Here is a 24,862-nt window from a genome sequence, read left to right as displayed (position 1 = left end):
AGGGATCCCTTTTGAGAAACAATTTTGTAGAGATTAAAACCAAACAACAAAATACTGTTTAGCTTCTTCAATTTTTTTTTATCCTTGTAATATTATTTAAGTCGTTATTTACTTTTGAGGATTAAAATCAAATATTATACATGTTACAAATATCAAGATCAATATTAACAAAATTTGTAGGGATCCCTTTTGAGAAACAATTTTGTAGGGATTAAAACCAAACAACAAAATACTGTTGTTCATTGTCAAGTTATTATTTCCTATAACAATCGAACAAAGAGCCTTCTTGAATGGTCAAATGATTAGACTGTGTGGAGACCATCGAACAAAGTACAAATTCAAGTGGGGCTTTCTTTCCCTTTCAAATAGTTCATTATCATTTTTGGAGATTGAAAGAGCAAAAGAGTAACATTCTTTAGTTTCTTACTTTACAGATATTGGAAACTTCAAACATACTGAAACAATTACAGATATGCATCACAGCTACACTTTTCTGTGTACAATAAGAAAAAGTGTGTATGTAAATACTCATCTCATATGATGGAATAACATGTAAAACAGATTTTGTCATTATTTTGTGACCCACCTTCCATTATCACATAGTCATTCACAAGTTAACATAGCATGAATTCATCATCAAACATTTATCACATCAAGAACAACATTCATTCATTTAGCGCAATTTGCATTTAGACACGACTAAGCATTTTCACCAAGTTAATCAGTACATCATGTGCGTATCAATCACAAATTCAAACATTATCCACCATATTATCACGAACATAAACCATTTACAAGCAACTATGTCATAATCCATCATTTTACCAAAGTTCGTCTATTTTTTTCATATTTCATTAAAATTTAAATTTTCACAATCATAAACGTCCTTGTCAACCCTACACGCTTCTTCTACATTAATTATCACAAAAATTAACATTTCATTTAAGAAAAACCTTACTTCGTTTTTTTTTCTTCCAAAAAATCATGTTCATGAATATTCAAAGTTCGTCTCAAATCGTATAATTCATTCAATCTCAAGTAAACATGATTACACATACTTAATTCATCAAAATAGCATCAAAACAATATATAAGGAACACTTAGGGATGTCCAAAAACACTCCAAAACAGCAAAACGTGGTAAGCAGCAAGTGCTGTTCAACACTTCTCGCCGTAACGCAGGATGTGCTTGCCATGGCACAGGCTCGCCGTGGCGTAAAAGCTGCCTGCCATGGCGCCAGCTCTGTTCCCGGGAGCTCAAATTTTGGGTTCCCTCTCGGGAAACCCTTCAATTTTCACCCAAAACCCCATTTTTGATCCTAATTGATCAAAAATCGTTTTACAAACTTCACCTAATGCTAACATAGTTCAAAATAACATTCAAAACATGGATTCAATCATCAAATTCATGAAATCATCATCACTTTTCCAAAATTCACAAAAACTCACAATTTGATTCAATACTCGTTTTTAACAAACACACTTGCATAGATTTCGACATACAAACATACCCAATCATATGACAAGCATCAAGATCATGTTTTGAACAATAATCATTAATCATATCATGATTTTCACACATTTAAGATAAAACTTTACAAACAAATTATTCTCTAACCTCATACATGAATTTAAACGTGGAAAAAACTCAATTTCATAAAGTTCATCACACCCATAGTTCACGTAATCAATAAGCACAAAAATCAACTTAACATATTATCAATTTCTTAAAAATCATCAAACAAAACATGATCCAAATGTCATAAAAGTGATTATAGCTTATTATGAGAATGTAATCTTCCCCCTTATCTCAATCTCTCAAAAGCTTAAACTATAGCTTCAAGTGACGTTGTTTTTTTGTTGTTGAAAAAACCTAAAAACAGGCGATGTAAAAAACCTAAATTTTTTTTTTTTTTTTCAACCAAAAAGGTAGCTAGCAAAGCACTAGGCTACCGAAAATATATAAAGGGAAGAGAAAAATACAAAGAAAAGGAGGGGGGCCAAACCAAACCTCCTTAATGAGTAACAAACCTAAAATTAGGCATCCCTAACTTGTTCTGAGATACAAAAGCGCTAATGCTACTAGGGAGCTGCATCCAGATGTAAGGAACATTACAAGTTAAACCTATGTTTGCCAAGTGATCAGCACATTGGTTACCTTCCCTAAAAATATGTGATACAATGAAATTCATGTTGCTAATAGTGTTCAAGCAGTTATCCCATCTATTCCTTAACCTCCAAGGGACTAAGGCTTTGTTCTTGAAAGCATTAACCACTAGCATTGAATCAAGTTCTAGCCAAAGATTGAGCTAATTGAATTGTTTTGCTAATTCAATCGCTCTCAAAGCACCTGATAACTCAGCATAATAAGCATCTTCTTGACCAGTATTCTCAGCAAAACAAAGAAGAAAATCTGAATTATGGTTTCGAAATATACCACCACAGCCGGAGGTGAGAGAGGTTGAGGACCCATCAGAATTGCACTTTATCCAATTTAGAATAGGTGGATGCCATAAAACCTCTATGATTTGAGGGGCCCTAGGAGGATGCAAAGTGATGTTGAATTTTTTTATGATAGTAAAATCATACATGCTGGAAGAAGAAGTTGCAAGAGTGTTATTACCAGAGAGGTTGGTGCTGGAAATAAGATTAGCTATGGATGTTCTCCAATGAATGGTTTTGTTGTTGAATCTTTTTTGGTTCCTTGCAAACCAGATTACATTGAAGATATTAATCATTGCAACAGTAATAACTAACTTACCTTGTGGGCTGGAGCATTTGTCAATGGTGGACCACATTTCTTCTTTAGATTGAAACTGAAGCGGACAGTTTAAACAAGTAGCAAACCATCTCCAAATATTAACTGCATACTGACAAAGAAAAAATAGATGAAAAATGGATTCTTCTTGAGCCAAGCATAGGGAACAAACTGAAGGAAGATGACATCCTCGGGAGGCTAAGACTTCATCAGTAGGTAATTTGTCCAGCATCATTCTCCAAACAAGCAGAGATTTGGAGGGGGGAATATCCTTTGACCAAATGAGCCTTGCCCACTTAATCTTGGGAAAGTGATGTTTTTTGAAAGCATATGCATCTTTCTGAGTTAGGTCGCCTTTAGAAGAGTGATTCCAAACAAGTGTATCTCTCTGATCATTATAAGGAAGGGTAATCCGTGAAACCAACGATCTCAGATTAGGGAAGTTTTGATTCAATTCTTCTGAAATGTTCCAATTGTGATTGTTGATGTAGTTCTCCAACTTCTTAGGTAACAGCTGAAGCATATGATCAGACACGTTGTAAGTTTGAGCAAGAACCTGTCCACACCAAGAGTCTGACCAAAAATTTATTTGTCTCCCATTACCAACTATCCAAGAACAGTTGTTCATGATAACTTGAAATTCACCTTTAACTCCACTCCATATAGATGAGAAGATGTGATGAATAATGCATTTATGGTCTCTTAAAACTCTGCTTCGAATTATGATTGCCCATTGCTCATCTGACTGGAGTAAGTTCCAACACATTTTCAGGTTAGTAGCTTCATTCAAACATATGAGAGATTTGAGACCTAGACCACCCTCTTCAAAGTCTGCACATATTTTCCTCCAAGCTACTGTCACCATTTTCCTCTTTGTGATATCACCACTCCACATGAAGTTTTTTATCCATTTCTCCATATCTCTAAGAATTTTAATTGGCCAAGAATAAATAGACATTGTATGTACCAGCATGCCTTGGACCACCGATTTTACAAGTTGAATTCTTCCGGCAATAGAGAGTAGTGAAGCTTTCCATTTTGCAAGTTTGGCCTTCACCTTGTCAGCTATAGGTTGGAAGTGTATGCATTTAGGTTTACCCTTAAAAATGGGAGCCCCAAGATAAGTAAAAGGGAGTGAACCTACAGAAAAACCAAGCAAGTTGACAATATAATTCATTCTAGAATCAGTAATGCCACCAGCAAAAATAAAAGATTTCCTCAGATTCATGACTTGACCAGAACATGCAGCATATCTGGTGAATAGAGATTTTAATGATTCCAAGCTAGAGACCTTCCCTTTGCAGAACACCATTAAATCATCCGCATAAAAGCAATGTGAGGGGATGTTGTTATTCCTTGAAGCAACAATAAGATCTATTTTCCCTTGATCCACCAATATGGAGATACTCCTGCTTAACACCTCTTCAGCAATACAAAAGAGAAGGGGAGATAAGGGATCGCCCTGTCTCACTCCTCTATTACAATTAAAGAAACCATGTTGAGCACCATTCATAGAAATAGACATTTTGGAAGAATGAAGAATTGAACAAATCCAGTTGCAGAATAACTCATTAAAACCAAAAGTTTTGAGAACAAGAAGAAGAAACTCCCAATTTAAAGTATCAAAAGCTTTAGATACATCTACTTTGAGAGCAAGGTTCCCTCCGAAACATTTTTTATCCTGCACATTAATAGCTTCAGAGGTAAGGGCAATGCAATCTCTTATGTTCCTACCTTGAACAAAACCTCTTTGTTCTTTTGAAATGATACTAGGAAGGATTTTTGCTAACCTATCTGCAAGAACTTTGCTGATGATTTTGAATTTAAAATTGGCTAAAGCAATAGGTCGAAATTGATCAATACTATCAGCATTGGGAGTTTTTGGAATAAGAATGATTGAGTTAGCATTGAAATTGGGGGGAAACAAACCAGTTCTGAAAAATTCAAGCACAGCTTCATAAACATCCTTCTGCACAATACTCCAATATGATTGAAAAAAACAAGCACCAAATCCATCAGGTCCAGGTGCTCCATCTGAGTTTAAATCAAAGACTGCATTCTTTACTTCTTCTTTTGATGGTAACATTGTGAGAATCCTGTTTGAAGTTTCATCAACAAGCTTTGGGATTGCCTCTTCAACAAGTGACTGATCCTGCAAAAAATAGTTAGTAGAAAAAAACAAATTTTTATAATAAGAAACCACATGCTCAGAAATTCTTTCTTGATCTGTGATGATGTCTTCACCATTCCTGAGTGATGAAATAATTTTAGTTTTATTTTTAATTTTAGTAAGCCTATGAAAATACTTGGTATTTCTATCACCATCCACATGCCACTTAAGTTTAGCTTTCTCCAACCAGAAGGTCTCTTGTTTGTGTAAGGCTAGGTCAAGGTTTGTTTGAGCAATTTTTTCTTCAATCATAAGAGTATCATTGTGCTCTGAGATGTTGATCTGGTCTTGAATATCATTCAGAATTTTTTCAGCTTCTGTTACTTGCAAATGAATGTTACCAAAGACTTCTTTGTTCCAGACTTTGAGTTTCGCTTTGAGCATCTTTAATTTAGAACTAAGGATATACATAGGGCTGCCAAGAATTCTAACATTCCAACTCTCTTCAATCACTTTATGGCAGGTATCATGCAATGTCCACATTTTAAGGAATTTAAAGCTTGAGGCAATTTGTAGGTTTAGGGTTCGAAAATCAAGAAGTAAAGGGTAATGATCTGATCTAAGTTTAGTCAAATATGAACAAGATATAACAGCACAAGAATCTAACCATTGTTGGTTGCAAATAGTTCGATCTAACCTTTTCTTTGTGTGCCTCCTACCAAATCTTCTATTGTCCCAAGTAAATTCAACTCCCCTAGTAGGAAGGTGTAACAAACTGTGCAAGTCTGACCAGCTTTGAAAATCATTCATAGGGGCCCTAGCTGGTTGAAATGCTCCTTTATGCTCATGTGATCCTAAAATAACATTAATGTCTCCAATAAAAGCCCATGGCGCATCAAATTGAGTTTGCAATGAGGTGAGCTTCTGCCATAATTCTTTCCTTTTCCAGTAACTTGTAGAGGCATATACCGCAGACACATAAAAAGTATTTTCCTCCAAAATGAAAGAAAATGAAACTTGTTGTTCATCTTTATTTACAACTATAGGGTTATAATTAAAAGTACAAAAACACCAGAGATTAGGTAGAAGATTTTCTCTTGAGTTGCAGGAGAAAATCTTAAATCCTAATCTATGGAACCAAGTAAGAGGAAAATTAGAATAATCCATCCAGGGTTCAGCAACAAACACAAAATCAGGTTTATGTTTTAAAATGAGTCTCTTCAAAGCCAATCTCGATGGGGCATTGGCTATTCCTCTTATATTAGATAAGAACAGGCGATGTAAAAAAGATTAGAACAACATACAAATTGAAATAAAAAAAAAAATTTAACCAGAAAACTAATTATTAATTTCATTTATTTATTAAAATATATTATTATAATTATGTAGTGACATTATTTCTTTTAGGGAATTATGCTATGGCTTTGTTTTTTTGTTGTTGAAGAATTATGTAGTTACGTTGTTGTTAGCGATATCTTGACGAAGGTAATAATACATGTGTAATATGATTAAGGAAAAAGATTGGTGAACACCCTTTTGGTGATACACCTCCTACCACTCCTTATGTGGCATGGGGCAATTTTGTCCATTTGTAAAAAATAAGGGGTGATTTTGTCCAAAACAAACCCTATCTCTCTTCCTTCACCCTCATTTTTTCTTTCCTTCTTTCTCTTCTCTCAAACCCTCCACCATCTCCACAACCTCCACCGACCATTTGCTGTTTACGGCGACGACGGCGGCGAAGACCAAAGGTCCAACCTTCATCCTCACTTTTCTCATCTCTCTCCCATCCATATTCTTATTTCGTCGACACCTTCATCATTCTCGACGGCTGACGACCGTCACACACTCTCACCACCACCACCATCGCCGACTCATATCTGACACCACCGTCATTCTTGCAATTGTGTCCCATCGTCCCCATCAGAACCCAGAAAACACAACATTCAAAATCAGCAAAACAAAACATAGATCTTAACTAGAAACACAATCATCAACAAAATCTCAATTTTCAGATGTATTGTTCGAATCTGAGCAAAAAAGAAGAAGAGAGTTTGTTTGGATTTTCAGATGAGTGAAATGAAGTTTGCGATAATAAATTAGGAGTTGTTCCCTTTGATTTGCTCACACGTTTTTTTTATTGTGTTGGGCTCATTGCTGGACTGCATCTACAGATTTACCACTCTCTATTGTCGGACTGCCTCTATTGCTGATTCTCCATCTTTGTTGAAGGTGAGATCTATCTCAAATTTTTCCTTCAATTTGTGGGTTTGAGGGTTGTAATTTAGGGATTTTGTGTTTTGAAAATGGTTTTGAAAAATTACATTGAATAATGTTAATAATTGAAAAACAACTTTAGTTTTGAAATTGGTAAACACTGATAAACTCTTCTTAGTTTCGAAATTAGTAAACACTGATTTTGAAATTAGTTTTTCAAAATCAAAGTTAATTTTTTGCATTTAATGAATTCGGTTTAATGTTATAAGCACTTATCATGATAGTTTTCTAGGTTTTTAGTATTTAATTTGCTGATAATACTAGACTTGATAAAGATGATGAAGAATTTTGAGAATCACTTAAGCTTTAGATAATTTTGGTTTGGTTGAATGGTGTTGGAAGTATAATTGAGGATCAAGTGTTTAGGGATGATTTACGTCTATTGCAGCTCGATTCAATTCAATCAAAATAATAGTGAATCTTCTTGCTTGTCGCCAAAATTCAATAGAACATCTGACATATCTCGTGGTCAATATAGGATGATATTAAATTTGGACATCATATAATTACGGTGTGGCATTGCCATGCACCACCATCAAGATGAATTGAATACAACCATACCTTGAATTTTGGTGGAGGGTTATCTTGAGATAAGAATAGTGAAGACTTGTGCAGCCTCTCATTCACCTTTGATCCATCAAATTGAGGTGTTGAGAATATTGTGTATTTAATTTAAATTTGCTCAAGGTTTGAGTCATTTTGTTTCAGCATGTTTAAACATCTTTCCACTAATGGGATGTGATTGTTATGCAAACTGATTATTAATGTTAATTTTTGTTTGTTACAGCTTTTAACATAATTGGTTTGCTTATGTTTTCTCTGATAGACATATAGCCTACTTGTTTGGTGGAACATTTGTTATTTGTATATTGTTCTTGTTCTTGTATCATTTGGTTTTGATTCTTTCTATATCGCAACAGAGGTCATGTATTTAAACAATTTTTTTTGCTGTTAGACCAGACAAATTGTCAAATTGATCCAAAATCCTTGAAATTTAGGAAGAACAAGTATGGCAAGCCTGAGGTGTGTCTTTCTATTCTTAATTATTTATTGTTTGTAACTTTTGAAAGATTGCCTTTGTTGCAAATATTTCTCTCTATGTTGCTTTTCTTATACATTTGTATACATTTGAAAAGGTGCACATAGGGCCTCTGGAATCTGGATGAGACCTTCAACAATTCTCTATATTCCTCTTTTCGTTTGTATACAACTCATCTCTTAAAACAAGTAAGAGAAGGCCCTGTCATGCTGCATTGGTTAGTCACAGGGACTTGGAACTCTAATTTGTAAGGAAAACCTATAAGAAGAAAGAGTGTATTATGTATATGTTAGAGACCTGAGTAGGAGTCATAAGGAAAAAGAGGGTATCATGCAATAATAATGAATGTGGTAAGGATATATGGTAAATAAAGAGTGAGGTAGGATGCTTAGTTGGTTGGTTTGTTATGCTTTAGTAGTATATATAGCGAGGTAAGTGAGTTGTAGTGATTATGCAAGAATATTGGCTGAACCATTATGGTTAGGCAGAGAGAAAGTTTTCTCCATCTATGAGGAGCTTGGCTCTGGGGTAGATTGGGATTCACTCCCTTCTACATATTTCCTTTCTTCATCAATTAAACACTTTCCATTTTCTATTTATTATCTCTTTCATTACTTAATTTCTGTTTCTGACTTTTGTGTAAATGGTTCATTTTCAGGTACAGTTAAGGCATGTTTTTGAAACGAAATCATTGATAGAAGTCAATAAAAAATCCGAGTCAAGCTCAGAAGAATCAACTTCAAGCAACTACGTTCAATTTTTTGAATTTTATTTTATTATGTGATGTACTAATTCGACCATGTATATGATATGGCTAACTTATTTAGTTTTAGTTTTATTGTTTGAAGCACTTATTCCACCATGTATTTTCTATTGTTTGATGTACTACATTTTATCACTTTTGATATTTCAGTGATAACTCGCCTTAAAATAATATTGTTTTCACAGGAAAATTATGTATAACCAAATATTTGAAGTGTGTAACCACAATTTTACAAAGGCGTAACCGTGTTTTTTTTTCTTTCATGTGTTTAAATAAACCTTGATCTAAGTGACAGACCATATATTTGGTCATACAGACCATATATTTGGCTAAGTAACCATGTTTTTTTTACCACTATTTTTTCTTTCATGTGTTTTTTTTATTTCATGTAAAAATGTGGTCATACAGACCATATATTTGGCTAGTTTATATTTCCCAGATGTAAATAATTTTGTTTTAGGCGAATAGAACGCATGATCTCATTTGATCACTGCATTAAAAGCCTTTCAAACGATAAATAATTTCTTTTACAATCTGCAAGTTTATCACGCCTAAAGACGGACAAGTTCTAATTTCTGAAAAAATAGTGGTCACGTATTTGTAAAAATGTGGTCATACATGTCATATATCTGGCTAGTTTATATTTCCCAGATGTAAATAATTTCGTTTTAGGCAAATAGAACGCATGATCTCATTTGATCACTGCATTAAAAGCCTTTCAAACGATAAATAACTTATTTTACAATCTGCAAGTTTATCACGCCTAAAGACGGACAAGTTCTAATTTCTGAAAAAATAGTGGTCACGTATTTGTAAAAATGTGGTCATACATGTCATATATCTGGCTAGTTTATATTTCCCAGATGTAAATAATTTCGTTTTAGGCAAATAGAACGCATGATCTCATTTGATCACTGCATTAAAAGCCTTTCAAACGATAAATAACTTCTTTTACAATCTGCAAGTTTATCACGCCTAAAGACGGACAAGTTCTAATTTCTGAAAAAATAGTGGTCACGCACCTTAAAATATGTGGTCACACAAAACATATATTTGGCTAGTTTATATTTCCCATGTATAAATAATCTTGTTTTATGCGAATCAAACACATAATCTAATTTGATCACTACACTAAAAGCAATTCCAACAATAAATAACTTATTTTACAATTTACGAGTTTATCACGCCTAAAGACGAACAAGTTCTAATTTATGAAAAAATAGTGGTCACGCATATGTAATAATGTGGTCACACATACCATATATTTGGCTAGTTTATATTTACCAGGTGTAAATAATATCGTTTTAGGCGAATCGAACGCATGATCTCATTTGATCACTGCACTAAAAGCATTTCCAACCATAAATAAACAGTTTTACACTCGGCAAGTTTATCACGCCTAAGTACGGACAAGTTCTAATTTATGAAAAAATAGTGGTCATGTATTTGTAAAAATGTGGTCATACAAACCATATTTTTGGCTAGTTTTTCTTTCCCAGGTGTAAATAATATCCTTTTAGGCGAATCGAACGCATGATCTCATTTGATCACCGTACTAAAAGCATTTCCAACCATAAATAACCTGATTTACAATCGGCGAGTTTATCACGCTAAAGACGGACAAGTTCTAATTTATGAAAAAATAGCAGTCACGTATTTGTAAAAATGTGGTCATACAGACCATATATTTGGCTAGTTTATATTTCTCAGGGGTAAAATTGGAATTTCCATATCCATTTTTTCTGAATTCACCCTCCAACTATCTCTTCTCATTTTCTCTGAACCTTCTTCCTCCTCCAACCCCCTCTTGCCACCGCCACCCTCTTGCCTTGTCGCCGCCGCCGCCCCTCTCCTTGCTTGCTTCTATCTTTTGCTTTTGATTCTCCCTCTCTCTCTCTTTCTCTTCTCCCTTCTATCTCTAAACACAAACACAGATCTCTCTCTCCACCACACACACCACCCTCTGCAACGCAACAACCACCATCATACCGGCGACATCACGTTGCCACCACCGTTAGCGCCACTCTCAACAACAATTTCTTTTTATAATAAAAAAAATGACAAAATAAAAAAGAAAAAGAAGAGGAATATGTTTGATCTGATTCGTTCTTTGCAGAGAGGAGTAAATTTCACAGATTTTTTTTTAAACCCATCAAACATATTGCTGTCAAACCAATCTCTTGCATCTCTCTTAGATCTGTGTGTGGAGGTGGCAAAGGGTGGCCGACGGTGGTGAAAGAAGAGGGAGAAGAGATGGTGAAGGAAAGAGACAGAAGAGAGAGTGGAGAGACAAATGAGTTGGGCTGAGTTTTTTTGTGTGTGGGACCAAGTTGACACATGTCAATATTCTGTGTGGAGGTTGAAAGGTGTATGCCACGTTAGGGTGTATGTCTATCAGGACTCTATGATTAATGATTACTCTTTATTTATTAAAACTATTTTCTCAGGTGTACATACTTATTTTTAAACTTAATTATTACTCTTCACGAGTAATAATAAATTTACAATAACCGTTAATGCACTTTATATTATAAAGTTCATAAAAACAATCTTTGTCACTAGTGCAGGGCGTCTCAGCTGTATTAACAAATAAGAAAAAAACAATGTTATTCAAAGGTGATAAAATATTACGTCTAAATAAATAATATAATTTAAAATATTGTGAAAATGACATACTTATACTTGCTTCAATCAGAAATGAAGAAAGAAAAATGATCAAAATATAAACAAACTTGAAAATTTGAGCCATATTTTTATACTTTGAATTGAATGTAATAAACAAAACCGTTTTAATGGCTTTATAAGTAAAAGTTGCTTTTTTTTTACATTAATTAAATAGTTTTTAGATCTTTGAAGTTGCAAGAGGTCATTTATAAAATTATAATAGTGTTAAATATAAAGAATTATATATTTATAAATAATTGACCACTTAACTTTTGTAAAGAATTCATGTACTAATCTTGATCATCATAAAAAATCATTATATTCTTAGTCTCATTAAACTACATTGTATTTTTAATTTATGTTTTAGACTTTCAAAATATATAAGGGCCAAACTCCAAAAGAGAAACAAATTTAGTTAATGATTTAAAAAAACTAGACCATCGACCTGTGCTCCGCACGGATCTACTGACTTAAGAGGCAGCACTTCGTATGTTCATAATACTTGTCAAGAAAAATAAATTATACCAAAATAAAAGATAGTAACCATATAATTTGCATCATTAAAATGGATCCACAAACTTAAAAAAACATATGGATCCACACTAAACATATAAAGATAACATTCATATATTTGGAAAATAGAAAAGACAACATTATTTATGATAAATTACGAAATACTTCTTTGTAGACCACATTTGACGTCACATTAGTATCTTCACTGTCTTCATTGTTTAGCAATATCTTCAACTCTTCCCTTGATGTGACCCTTGATATTGCAACGTATAACTGATCATGTGAGAACACAGACGTTGGAAGGTATATCCCAACGTGTTTTTTGTGATTGACCTTAATTCTTATTAATGATCATTGCAAAGGAAACTACCAAAGAAAATTGTCTTCGATTAAATTTAAAAGGGATTTTTACGTCAGAATGCATTAACAATAACCTGGGTATAAAAACCTTCTCTCAATGAACCATCAATATAATGATAAAATGGTCCTCCTGCCTGCCGTAACAAAATGGTCCCCAACAAATTGAGATATTCAATACCATTCAAATAAACTTCAAGAATAACACTCTCAATGGTCCTCACGAGTAGAACATCTGCCAAAAGTGTTAGATTTGTTGATATATATTCTTTATGGAATTAAGTGTTTCCATGAAGCTAGATAATCTCATTGCAGGGTGGTGCATCCTTGTGGCTCTCTATCTGTTGGTATCTATTCTGATCGGAAAAAAGACAAATTTCAGTATAAGCCTACATATTGAATTTGAATGTGACATTTTGTCAAGAACAAGTGATCTTTATACTTTTCAGAAAAGCGGTCAAGTTAAGAATCCTAAAAAAATGATTGGCAAACCAATCTTGATGGAATATATTTGAAGCACAATATAAACTCCTATGATGATGCAGACGACTCTCAATCAAACCTAACTCAAGCATTCTTCCTTATAGTATTTACTCACACTCTTTCTTGTACTCCCATTTTCTTAATACTACTTGCAATTGGAGTCCTTGGGATTGAAATTACATTTTCCTTAGTACCAATACTAAACATTCTTGTTGAATAGGATATATTGGGATCAGATGAGATAATCTGCATCCTGAGGTTTAGAACAACCGATGCGTAACTGTATCTAAGCCTTGGAATGCAGATTATCTCTTCCTTATCGCCAATGCGTAACTGAAATCAACTTGATAGTTTCCATTTTCTATTAGTGCTATATGTCGTCATGATGAAGTCGGTAGAAATATTGGGTAAGGATTAGATAATCTGCATCCTGAGATTTATAGCAATATTTTAGTTGTCTTTAATCCTTGGAATGCAGATTATCCTTTCCTTATTGCCAATGCAAAATCGTTTGATCACTTGGATGTAATATAACAACGTCGGTTCACAAAACGTCGACAAGTATTTGACAATGCTAGTAGGTAACATTAGTTTATAGAAAGTTGGCGACTTAATGTGATAGATCCAAAAATTTAATCGGTGGGGGCAAGATTTTATAACGTATTTTTTTTTATAAAAAAAATCAATGTAGGAGTGATAAAAATTTAAACTAAGAAAGTTATACTATTTTGTAACTTGAGAGAGCCTTAAAGAGGGAATCCTTGGGAGAATAGAAGACTATGGGTTGAGTGATTTTGAGTTATAATCTTGGATTGGGAAACATTCTAATTAAACACCCAGGTGAGTGAAATCAATGAGTGTATTGTTCAAGCAAAGAGATTGAGAAAATGGTAGAAATTAGGTTATTGATGAAGGGTAATTCTTGGAACATGTGTGGAAATTGAGTAAAAATACTAAACACAAATTCTCATGTTGGGTAGAACTAGTGTTGTGTGAATTGAAAAAAGTGGAAGTCTCACCTCGGATGGAACACACACATTCGTAGTGTTTATATAGTGGGGGTGTACCTTTAATAAGGATACATAATTATGTGAACGAAGTAAGCACTAGAGAAAAAATATATATTGATATATATTTTATTATTTGGAAATGATAAATTAAATAATTAATTTAATCATTATTAGAAAGTGCTTTCTTAGTCCCCAAGTTTTGCTAAAATATTTTGGAACGCAATCTAGAATATTTCGGAACACAATCTGAAATATTTGGGTAGGCAATCTAATATATTTTAGTACTTGATCTGAAATATATATTGGTACATAATATAATATATTTTTGTACTCAATATGATATATTTTGTACTCAATTGAGATATTTTTGTACTAGATCTAATATGTGACTTACTTAATCACATAGTAATGTATTACTTGTTCCCAAATTTCTCACTAATGTATTACTTGTTCCCAAATTTCTCACTTATTAGGTGTGAATTTTCTCTATAAATCGAGAGCTCACATAGTGCATTCTACACATCGAAATTCGCAGTTGATGCTTCCTATGTCTTTCCTCTCTTCTCCCTCCTTCGACTTGTGTTAACAAATCCTTCTCCTTTTTCTACTCCCTTCTGTCCCTTCGGAATTAAGAGTGTTCTTAAGACCATGTAGTCCCTTTTCGGTATATTGTCCCTTCGGAATCAAGAATGGTTTTAAGAGCATAGTCCCTTCAATTATTTATGTCTTTTTAGAATAAATAATATTTAAGATCATAGTCCCTTTTCGGTATAATAAGAATGATATTAAACATTAATATTCTTCTTCAATTCATGGAGAAGTTAGATGTTAGAATGGTCGTAACACCATATTTGAGTGGTTGAAATACCATATTGATATTTGGAGAAGTTAAGAATTAGAATGGTGGTAACACCATATTTGAGTGGTCTCAACATCATAATTGAGTGGTTATAATACCATATTGGTTTCAGTATTAAAAGAGTGGTCTTAGTACCATATTGAAGGTGTAATTCTCGAACGGTTTTCTACAGTGCAGTAGTTAACCGCACAGTTGTAGCTGAGCTTGTTTTATCCTGGAGGCGGCGTGGTTGATAGTCTGCCTTGCACAATTTTGGGCAGTGCCACGAAACGTCTTAAAGAGAGCGACCTGGTCGTGACTCAACCTAGTAACAACTTCAGTAGATAATATAATTTGGAAATCCAAATACAACATTTTGGAAATCTAAAAACAACAATTTTAAGACGTTTCGAACTGTCATGTCTACTGAAGAAGTTACTTATTAAGGTTCAGTTGTCCCTAAATAAAACAAGGATAAATCAAGTTATATAAATACATCTTTCCACTGAAACAATGAAGTGTTTGTTGTTACAACAACAACACTAAGAAATTCACATGTCGCTTTTAATGGTAAAGCGTGGAATTAATTGTGGATAGAAAATTGTCTCGTCAAATCCATATATTTTGGCAAAAATTATGCAAGTTAAATCCTATTTATTTGATAGAAGGATTAAGTGTTCCTCTCTCTGATAATTATGCAATCAACAACATGAAATTAGTAACCAATCGGTTTTGGTGTGAGAGTAGTCGAAATGCCTTGGCTCCGGTTGCCTAGTGGAATACCTTTTGACCGCCCCTAATCAAAGCTCTTTTGAATAGCTGGAATGTACCGAGTAATAGGAGGACAATTTCATCAGTCCTTTTGCTATATGTATGAATTGAAAAGTGAACATTGAAAAATCAAAGAATGAACTAATTGAAAAGTTTTTTTGATGAAATGGAAATTATATGAGAAAATTTGTTTCAAATATTTCACATAAAAATAAGAAAGAATCTGAATTTCAGATTTCTATTGAATAAGACTGAGTTGACTCAGACTTAAAGAGAGATTTGTGCACCATGCATTCTTGTGGGAAAAGACTGCGCCTTTGATGATACGTTCAAAATTAAATTATCCTTATATTTTATAAGTTGTGTGATTTTAATATTTGACATATCAAAAATTTATTATATGAACAAGCGTTTAATTTTAAACTTGAGTAACTTGGATTTAATTCCAAAGTTATATGATTAGACAATTTTATTTTTTACAGTCAAGATTAATGAACCAAAAGTTCATATAAATCAGTGTTTAGAGAATTTGAATCTCTAAACTCAATAAATTATGATATGTGCGAACTTGATGACACATAACCTAGAAATGATAAAATGATATTTTATCATATTTATTGATGACTGCGAATTTTGAAAAATAAAATTGATATGCTCAATTTCTTTAACGAAAATTGAAATTTATGTTGGATAGAGTACCCAAGCCTATGAACAAAAATTCTAATTAAGAAATTTTTGAAGAAAAGACAATCCAACTTGTCTTATTTTTTGAACTTGGGATTGTCTGACATAAGTTCGGATTTCGAACCCAAGAGAGTTAGTAGAGCCTATGAATGTGTATTCATTGGGTATGCTATAATTAGGGATGTGATGACAGTCAGTCATTCACTATTTTTAAAGTCTTTTTAGTTATGTTTTTATTATATTCTTATTAGTTTGGTACTTAATTTAGAGTCATTTTAAATAAATTGTTGTTTTTGATTTATTGAGTCATATTATTAGTATTGGTCAATTAATGACTAGTAAAGAGAATGAAACAAAAACATGGTTTTATGATGAATGTGATTGGCCAAGAAAAATGATAACAAGTTGAAACAAAAGAAAAAAGACCACACAATGTTGCATCAGGGTGCAGGAATTAAAACCAATATAATTGGGCTTTCTTTCATGACGTTGAACCAAGAAAAAGAAAAGAAAAGGCAACTTGCTGCACAATTTTAATTTGGAAGGAAAAATAGGTTTGACAAGCTATAAAAGGAGACCACGCACAGGAACAAAGTATTCACGTTTTGGAGGCTGGGAGATTACGGCTTGGAAAAGAAACGCAGAGAAACACAGCCGGTGAATCACGATTTGGAGAGAGAAGAAAAACGCTAGGCATAAGTAACAAATGAGCATCAAGAACTCAACAACAGCGATTGGAATTAATTTGAGAAGCAACGCCGAGTCGCCCACAACGACGGAACTCTATCGGTTATTTTCCTTTACTATCTTGTTTATTACTTTAACCGTCTGTTATACTCTAATTTTGGACCTAAAAATACTAGCTCAATTCTTCTTTTCTTGCATTTCAAGTCATTTGAATTTGTCTCTGATTAATTGCATTTTTCTCTGTATTTTATTTCAATGTTATTTGCAAAATTCATGAAAAAGGGCATTTTAGTCATTTCCTATGTTAAAATTTCTCTCAATCTTTGAAAAATTGTTTGAGTCTTTTCAACTGGTTTGAATAAGTCCTTATTTCAATTCTATGTCAAAAATCCATTTCAAAAATTGCATTTGAAGTCATTTTGAGTCAGTTTAGCCCCTAGGGGCATTTTAGTCCTTTCATGAGTTAAAACTCTGTTTAAATTCTAAAAATTGTCTCTGAGTCTTTTCATTTGGTTTAAATAAACTCGTGCTTTAATTTCATGATAAAATCCATTTTAAAATTGCATCTGAGTCGTTTTGAGTCGTTTTGGTCCTCAGGGGCATTTTGGTCATTTCACACGAAATTTTGGCAGAGAGAGGTTACTTTAAAGTACCTCATTTAAGTAATTGGTTCGTTTTAGTCTGTTTTGTTGTTTTTAATCGTTTCACTTTACGTTATTTTCCATTTTACATTTTTTAATCAATTTTAGTTTTAATTGCATTTTAGTCCTTGAAGTCTTGTTATTTGCATTTTGGTCCTTTTAGTTTGTTATTTTTGCAGGTCAAAGTTGGTCAAAGTTTGTTACAAGTCCAGTGCCACATGGCATCAGCAGATTGGTCCAGTCATCACAGTCATCACCTATAAATCCCAGTCATCACAGTCAAAGGGTCAACACCAATCATTTTCACACTTCCCAAAAATTTCACAAAAAAATCAGAAAAAAGAGAGAGAAAAATTATTTCTCTCTCTTCTAACCAACTTTCTCTCTCTTTTTCCAACCCTCTCCACCGTAACAACTCACTCCACCACCACTCCACCACCGTAACCAACTCACTCCACCACCACTCCACCACCCTAACCAATCTAAACCACCATTCAAACCACTCAACCACCGCAACAGACTAAACCTACCACCACATTCATCACTGTTATCATTCCAAAATCCATAACCACCTATAATCCTCACCTTCACAAACACTCCGAAATTTGAAGATCCAAGCAATCATCAACAACTTCAAAATCGCAAATCAACAACGCTGGAACGGATTCGAACAAAACCGCATCAAAGTGAGCAAAACCGAATCAAATTGGATCGGAAGAAAGAAAGAGAAGAAGGATCGAATCCAACACCTCCAAATATGTACGTTTCCAGATCGACGAAGCAGCTTACTAGATCGGTGTATTTGATGCTGCTTTTCATCTGAAGGTTTTCCTCCGATTGCTTCCTAAGGTATTACCACTTCTTTTTTGGTTCGATCTATGTCTATACCGTCTTTTGATTTGCGATTTGCGTTGTATGTTAAGTCTTTTCCACCGTTGTTGCGTTGAATTTGAGAGGTTGATTGAAGCCTTGCACTGTTATTTCGTGGTTCAATCTGGTGATTTGTTTTCTTCAAATCGAGTTTTGAATGTTATGTTTGCGTTTTCTTTCTGAGTTTAGCCGTGACTGTATGTATGTTTGGTTGTTTTGTTAAATTTTCTTTGAAAGTAAGGTTGAACGAAAAAGGAAGGACGATTTGAGGGATGTGAGGGTCTTAGTTGAGTCAGCTTGCATATGTTGTTGTTGTGAGGTGAAGAACGGTCGAAAAGGAAAAGAAGAATGAAGGAGAACGATTGAAAGAAGAAGATGGGAGTATATTTGAGCGGCTGTAGTTAGATTAGGGTTATACTGAATTCCTGTGCGTTTTTAGCTTATATACCCTTACCCAATCGTATGTGTGTGTGCCTAGTGGACCTATGGTGCGTCTCCCTTGCCAGCCGTTAGATCCCTGATCTAACGACTAATGTTAATTCCTCCTTGAACCGGTTCTAACCCGTTTTTGCTCCATGACCCAAACCCAACCCGTTTTCCTTTGGGCCTACTAGCTTATCTTGTTTTCTGCATCTCTACATCTTTACTTGTTAAACCCCTATGTGTGCTTACATCACCCCCCTGTTTGATTGTTTTTTGCACTAAAAATTTTGCAATGCTCTTCTTGTTAATCCTAACTGTTTTTTAGCATTAATACATGATTAATTTGGATCTAAAAAATATGGGAAGATATGTTGATTTCTTTATCCATCCATTGATTTTCATTTTTTTTGTTAAAGTAATGAGAAAAAACTCCAAATTAATCATGTATTTCTTGCATAGTCTTTTCTCGTGTGTGTTTCTTGAATTTGTGCACATTAAATTTTACCTCCAAAGCATGAAAAATGTGCGTGAGTTTCCTTCTTGTTTGCTTGTTAAGTTTGCATTCGAATCTTGATAAAAATGTGGAAATAAATGTGATAACTATGCTTATAGGAATCGTTGTGAATTTTGTGAAATATTAGTCCTTTTGACTCTTGTATCATGACTGAAAATTTGGCTATGATGTTAGAATCATTGGATTCACATTTTACAAGGTCCATAATGTTTTATCTTGGTTTTCGGGTGTCAAACATTGATTACGTTTGAACCTTTTAAACCGGTGATATCTTATTTTTTCTTGGGAAGGGAAAAAGTAAGCAAAACCCTTGAGAATCGAGGTCCGGGAGTTGTTTTCGCTACGGGAAGGTGTTAGGCACCCATAACGACTATAGTATCCTATAGGAACCGTCTTTAATTTCTACGTACGCGCTCTATTTTTAAATGCTATTTTGAAAGTGTTTTATTGAACCTAAAGGGATTCTAAGTGAAGAATTGGAGGGAGAAGAATGTTTTTGGATTTTTATTTTAGTTGAATTGAAGGAATTTTGTTCCTTGCCTACGTACCCGTTTAAGGGATCAAATCCACCGTAGTTCTCTTCCAAAAATGTTTTTGTTTTTTGTTGGTTGATTTTAGGTTTGAAAATGGGAATTTGAAGAATAGTAAGAGGCCTCAAGGGCATGAGATTGTAAAAAGTGGGGGTTGAATTAGTCATTTGCAAAATATGGTCTAAGTATGATTACTTTCATTGAATTTTTTGATTAAGAAAACAAAAGGGAAAATACAATGGGATTTTGATCCCAAGGTTTATTTTGAAAATGGTTTGGGTGATGTTGTTCACATTTGTTTGGAAAATTGATTTTTCTAGGTTTAAAGCCTAAACATACATCTAAACATACAATCCTAAACATACATCTAAACATGCATATTCTAGCTATATACTATAGTGATGTGTGTGTATGTGTCGGTGCTTGTGTCGGTGTACATTATTAGAGTCCATTGTCCTTTACATCATACCCTAGATACATTCTATGGCCTCTTTGCCAAGAAATTAAAATTGCAAAAAAGTAACGTACAAAAATTCCTAAGTTTTTACATACTAAGTCTTGACAAAACTTATAGTGCAAGAAATGAAGTGAAGCAAGGAATGAAATGGGAATGCTTATGAAGAATATGAGACATGAGATGAAATGGTTAGTAACACATGATAATATCAAAAGAAATGAAGCAAGAGAAATACTATAGCATAAAGCATAGAAAATAACCCAAAATAAAGGCAAGAATGAGTGCAAATATGGCTAGAATTTGCTCATAAAGTGCAAGACTCATGTGACTTATAATCCTCACATTCCAACAGTTTAGAATCAAATTTTGGAATGGGAATTAAGGCAACATGACTAACTTGACACTTTAGAAGCAAAATTAGGCACATTTACATTATTTATTTACACAAGTAACTTGTAAACTAAGTAACCTACCAAAATTCACAATCATGCAGCAATATTAAACACAAACAGTGGTTAAAACCCCATAGAATCAAATGGCATAGGTCACAAGTGTTCATCAAGAAAGTGGGATTGGAATCAAGCAAATTTCCATCAATTTTAGCATAAAATATCACAAAATAGCAAGAAAATTAACACCTCACCTTTTAACCAATTTTAACATGTGAAAATTATCACAAAATGCTACAAAACTATCAAGAAGCCTATATGAATTTTTTAGGAATTTTTTAAAGGTTTTAGGCTCAAGAACTTCACAATTTTTGACAAGAAATGGTAAACATTTTACAAGAAAATACTACTTATTTTTTTGATCAAGATTTAGCACATAATAACATTACAAAAATATCAAGAAAATAATCCAGAACACCTAGGAATTTGTTTAGAATTTTTTGCACAAAAATTTGACATGAGGGAGGTGTAAAAAGCAAGAAACCAGTAGAACGTGCAAGAAATAGGGGGTGTGTATAGCAAGATTCACGCAGGTAGGTGATTGGGCCTAAGAATTGCAAGGAATGGGTCGGTTTGGGGCATGGAGCGGGTTGAACCGTGGGTTGAACCGGTTCGTTGGCCTATATAAGGCCTTGAACCGGTTCTGGTTCATCTCCCCTCTCCACTTCTCTCTCTAAGCCGTTGCCTAGTGAGAGAAGCTCTCACCTCTCTCTTCATGATCTTCATCTTCTACCTCTGGTTTTTCTAGAAAAATGACGAACACTGATGAAGTTTCCGGCGACAGTTAGACTTCCGGTGACGGAACCACCGTGCCGGAACTTCATACTTGCATATTTTGAAAACTTTTTACACTAACGTGTTCGTCCTTCTTCCCTGAGTTCCAAAATCCACTCTAATTTTCCTAAACCTTCCTAGATCTGCGTAGATCTACGTCCAAATGTTACGGTTCCTAGGGTTTTCAAGTTTTTCAATCTTCTTTGAAATCTAACCCTAAACTGGCCTATTTTCCATGCTGATAACAGATTTGGACTCGTTTTTGCAAAATAAACGGTGAACCTTCGCGGATTTATGTGTTAGGGTTGTGATTTCAAGTTTTTTCGAATCTTTTTCACTCTTCTTCAAACGAACAAGCCTCAGGACTTGTTATCTCGCTTGATTCACCGTTTATTTTGTTCACGGACCTTCGATGAAGATTTGAAACAGAACGAGAAGGTTTTTGAGGTTTACCTGGATTTTTCTGGAGATTCGAACGATGATCCTGGGAAAAGCTTTCGATTCTTCTTCTTCTCACTCTTTCTCTGACTGTGATCGTGTGAATCTACTGGATTTGCACTTGAATTGTAGTCATCATAGTTCGATGATGATGATTCTTCGAAGAATCTCTGAGAACCTAGCACGAAATCCACTTCGATTTTGTTCAATTAGTGACTCTGGGAACTTTTAGGGTTCGCACGTGATTTAGCTAATTTCTTGCTTCCTGTGAAATTGAAATGATTCTGATGATCGTGATGGCTTTGTGACGTTGAATCTGGTGAAAATTGAAGGATTTTGTGATGAATTTGTGATTTGGAAATGGAATTGAATTGGTTAGGGTTTGAAGATTCGTTGAATCTTCAAACTGTTCTTGATTTCTCTGGATTTCGATCTGTTTTGGTGGAGTTGGAGAAACTGAAATGTGTTTGTGGTGATTTTTGATGAGTTGGCGTGAAGTGTGTGGTTCTGCAATGATTGGGGGCCTTTTATAGGCTGCCAAGTGTACTATTGGACCAATAGAAACTTGACACCTGGAAACTGATTCGGACTTGCTGGATTTTTGACAAAAGGACCTTTGTGCAATTTTGAGAACTTCAAGGACTGACCTGCAAAAATGTGAAGGACTAATCTGCAAATAAAAACTTAAAACAATAAAATTTCGAAATAGACCAAAGACTTAAAAATAAAACTTGAAATTTAAAAAGGGACTTGGATGCAATTTTTTGGAAGTTTTGGACTAAAAAATAAAACTAAAAAAAAAAAATAAAATTGGAATAAAAAAATGGTAATTTGACTAAACGTAAAGTGAAACGACTTAAAATTTGACAAAACGGACTAAAACGAATCAATGGCCTAAATGAGGTACTTTAAAGTAACCTCTCTCTGCCAAAATTTCGTGTGAAATGACCAAAATGCCCCTAGGGCTAAAACGACTGAAAATGACTCAGATGCAAATTTAAAATGGACTTTGACATAGAATTGAAATAAGGACTTATTCAAACTACTTGAAAGGACTCAAACAAAATTTTAAAAGACTGAGAGAAATTTGACATAGGAAATGACTAAAATACCCTTGCATGTAAATTTTGCAAATAACATTGAAATAAAATGCAGAGAAAGATGCAATTGATCAGAGACATATCAAGTGACTTGAAATGCAAGATAAGAAGAAATGAGTTAGTATTTTTAGGTCCAAAATTAGGGTATAACAGCTGCCCCTATTTAAGTTTCTTTGTCCGGAGGGTCAAGAGACGAAGTCTTTGATTTGACGGGACGAAGATACTTAAATATTAACATTTGCGCTGCTTTTGGACATAAAAATACGTTTTCAGATTTTCAAAAACATGAATGTCATGCAATATTTTGATTATGAATGCAATACAAACAAACTGGAGTCTATGGAACCTGTCATGTCACTGGGGATTCAGGTGGACATTGACTGGGTAGACAAACCAAAGGATAGAAAAAGAGGTACAAGTTGTTCTTTGGGATCGAACTAGTCACTTGACCAAGGAATACAAGACAAGAGATAGGTGCAAGCTATTCTTTGGGATCGAACTTGGCACTTGACCGGAAACATAGACATATAGGCAGATATGAGCTGTTCTTTGGATCGAACTTGACACTTGATTGAAGATACAAACAGATAGGCATACACAAACTGTTCTTTGGACTGAACTGGCCGTTTGGCTGGAGACATAGACAAAAGGGTAGATACAAACTGTTCTTTGGATCGAACTCGCCGCTGGATTATCACCACATCATGTGGGTGGGTGCAAACTGTTCTTTTAGATCGAACTTGCCGTTTGACCGATAACAAAGCATAAGCTGGGTACAAACTGTTCTTCAGATTGAACTTGTCGTTTGTCCGGAAGTATAGGTATACAAGCGGGTACAAGTGGTTCTTTTTGGATCGAACCTGGCACTTGACCAGTAACAAGATACAAATTGAAAGTCTGGTTTAACAAGATACCAATTGAGGGTAAATTGTCATAGACTTGATTTGAAGGTAGACATGACCATTTTTGTTGGCCCAAGAGTAAATTGAGAGTGGATTGACATTGATTTGAATTGAATTGAAAGTTGGCATGATTTGAGAGATTGGAAGTTGGGATTGAATAGAGACATAGACATAGACATTGGATTGGAGAGTTGCAATTGAAAGAGACATTGGAAATCGAAATTGGATTGAGACATAGACATTGACATTGGGTTGGAGAGTTGCAATTGACTTTGAGATTGGATTGGAATTGAATTGAAAGTTGGCATTGACATTGACATTGACATTGGATATTGACATTGACATTGACATTGACATTGGATATTGACATTGACATTGACATTGGATATTGACATTGGAGATTGTCATTGAAATTGGAATTGAAATTGGAGATTGACATTGAAATTGGAATTGAAATTGGAGATTGACATTGAAATTGGAATTGAAATTGGAGATTGGAAATTGCTTCGAATTGTCATTGAATTGAAATTGAAATTGAGATTGCTTCGAACTTGACAGTTGAAATTGAATTGAATTTGACATTGGAATTGGAATTGAAATTGGAATTGAATTTGACAGTTGACCGTTGGATATGCAACATGTATGTATGGTATAGCAAGATTATTGGATGTATGAGCACATAAAATGCATGATTATGCATGTATGAATGCTTGAAATGCATGATTGGTTTGCAACTTGACAGAGAAATTTCACAAAGGCAGACAAAACATTGGAAGGTTGGGCATGTAGTGGCTCGTGCTGCAACATATTC

At 34.2% G+C, this 24,862-nt stretch overlaps 2 long non-coding RNA genes across 4 annotated transcripts; one reads left to right on the top strand and one right to left on the bottom strand.

The window, feature by feature from the left end:
* The first annotated feature begins 6,382 nt into the window (after nucleotides 1-6,382).
* On the top strand, nucleotides 6,383-9,182 carry LOC146907714 (uncharacterized). 3 transcript variants are annotated; one of them, XR_015019914.1, is made up of 4 exons: nucleotides 6,383-7,099; nucleotides 8,105-8,167; nucleotides 8,281-8,371; nucleotides 8,842-9,182. It is a non-coding gene; the product is annotated as an uncharacterized LOC146907714 (long non-coding RNA). The 3 variants fall into 3 exon arrangements; XR_015019913.1 differs by having other exon boundaries at nucleotides 8,100-8,167; XR_015019915.1 differs by lacking the exon at nucleotides 8,105-8,167.
* Nucleotides 9,183-11,349: 2,167 nt separating this feature from the next.
* LOC146907713 (uncharacterized) lies at nucleotides 11,350-11,735 on the bottom strand. The gene is made up of 2 exons (XR_015019217.1): nucleotides 11,623-11,735; nucleotides 11,350-11,523 (listed from the first exon to the last, which is right to left on the bottom strand). It is a non-coding gene; the product is annotated as an uncharacterized LOC146907713 (long non-coding RNA).
* Nucleotides 11,736-24,862: the final 13,127 nt, after the last annotated feature.

The sequence above is a fragment of the Medicago sativa genome, chromosome 7, assembly GCF_051527215.1.
Source record: "Medicago sativa cultivar Bolivia chromosome 7, Bolivia_mono, whole genome shotgun sequence".
NCBI classification, from domain to species: Eukaryota; Viridiplantae; Streptophyta; class Magnoliopsida; order Fabales; family Fabaceae; genus Medicago; species Medicago sativa.
Note: the sequence above shows the minus strand (reverse complement) of the source record. Positions and strands in the feature narration are given on the sequence as shown.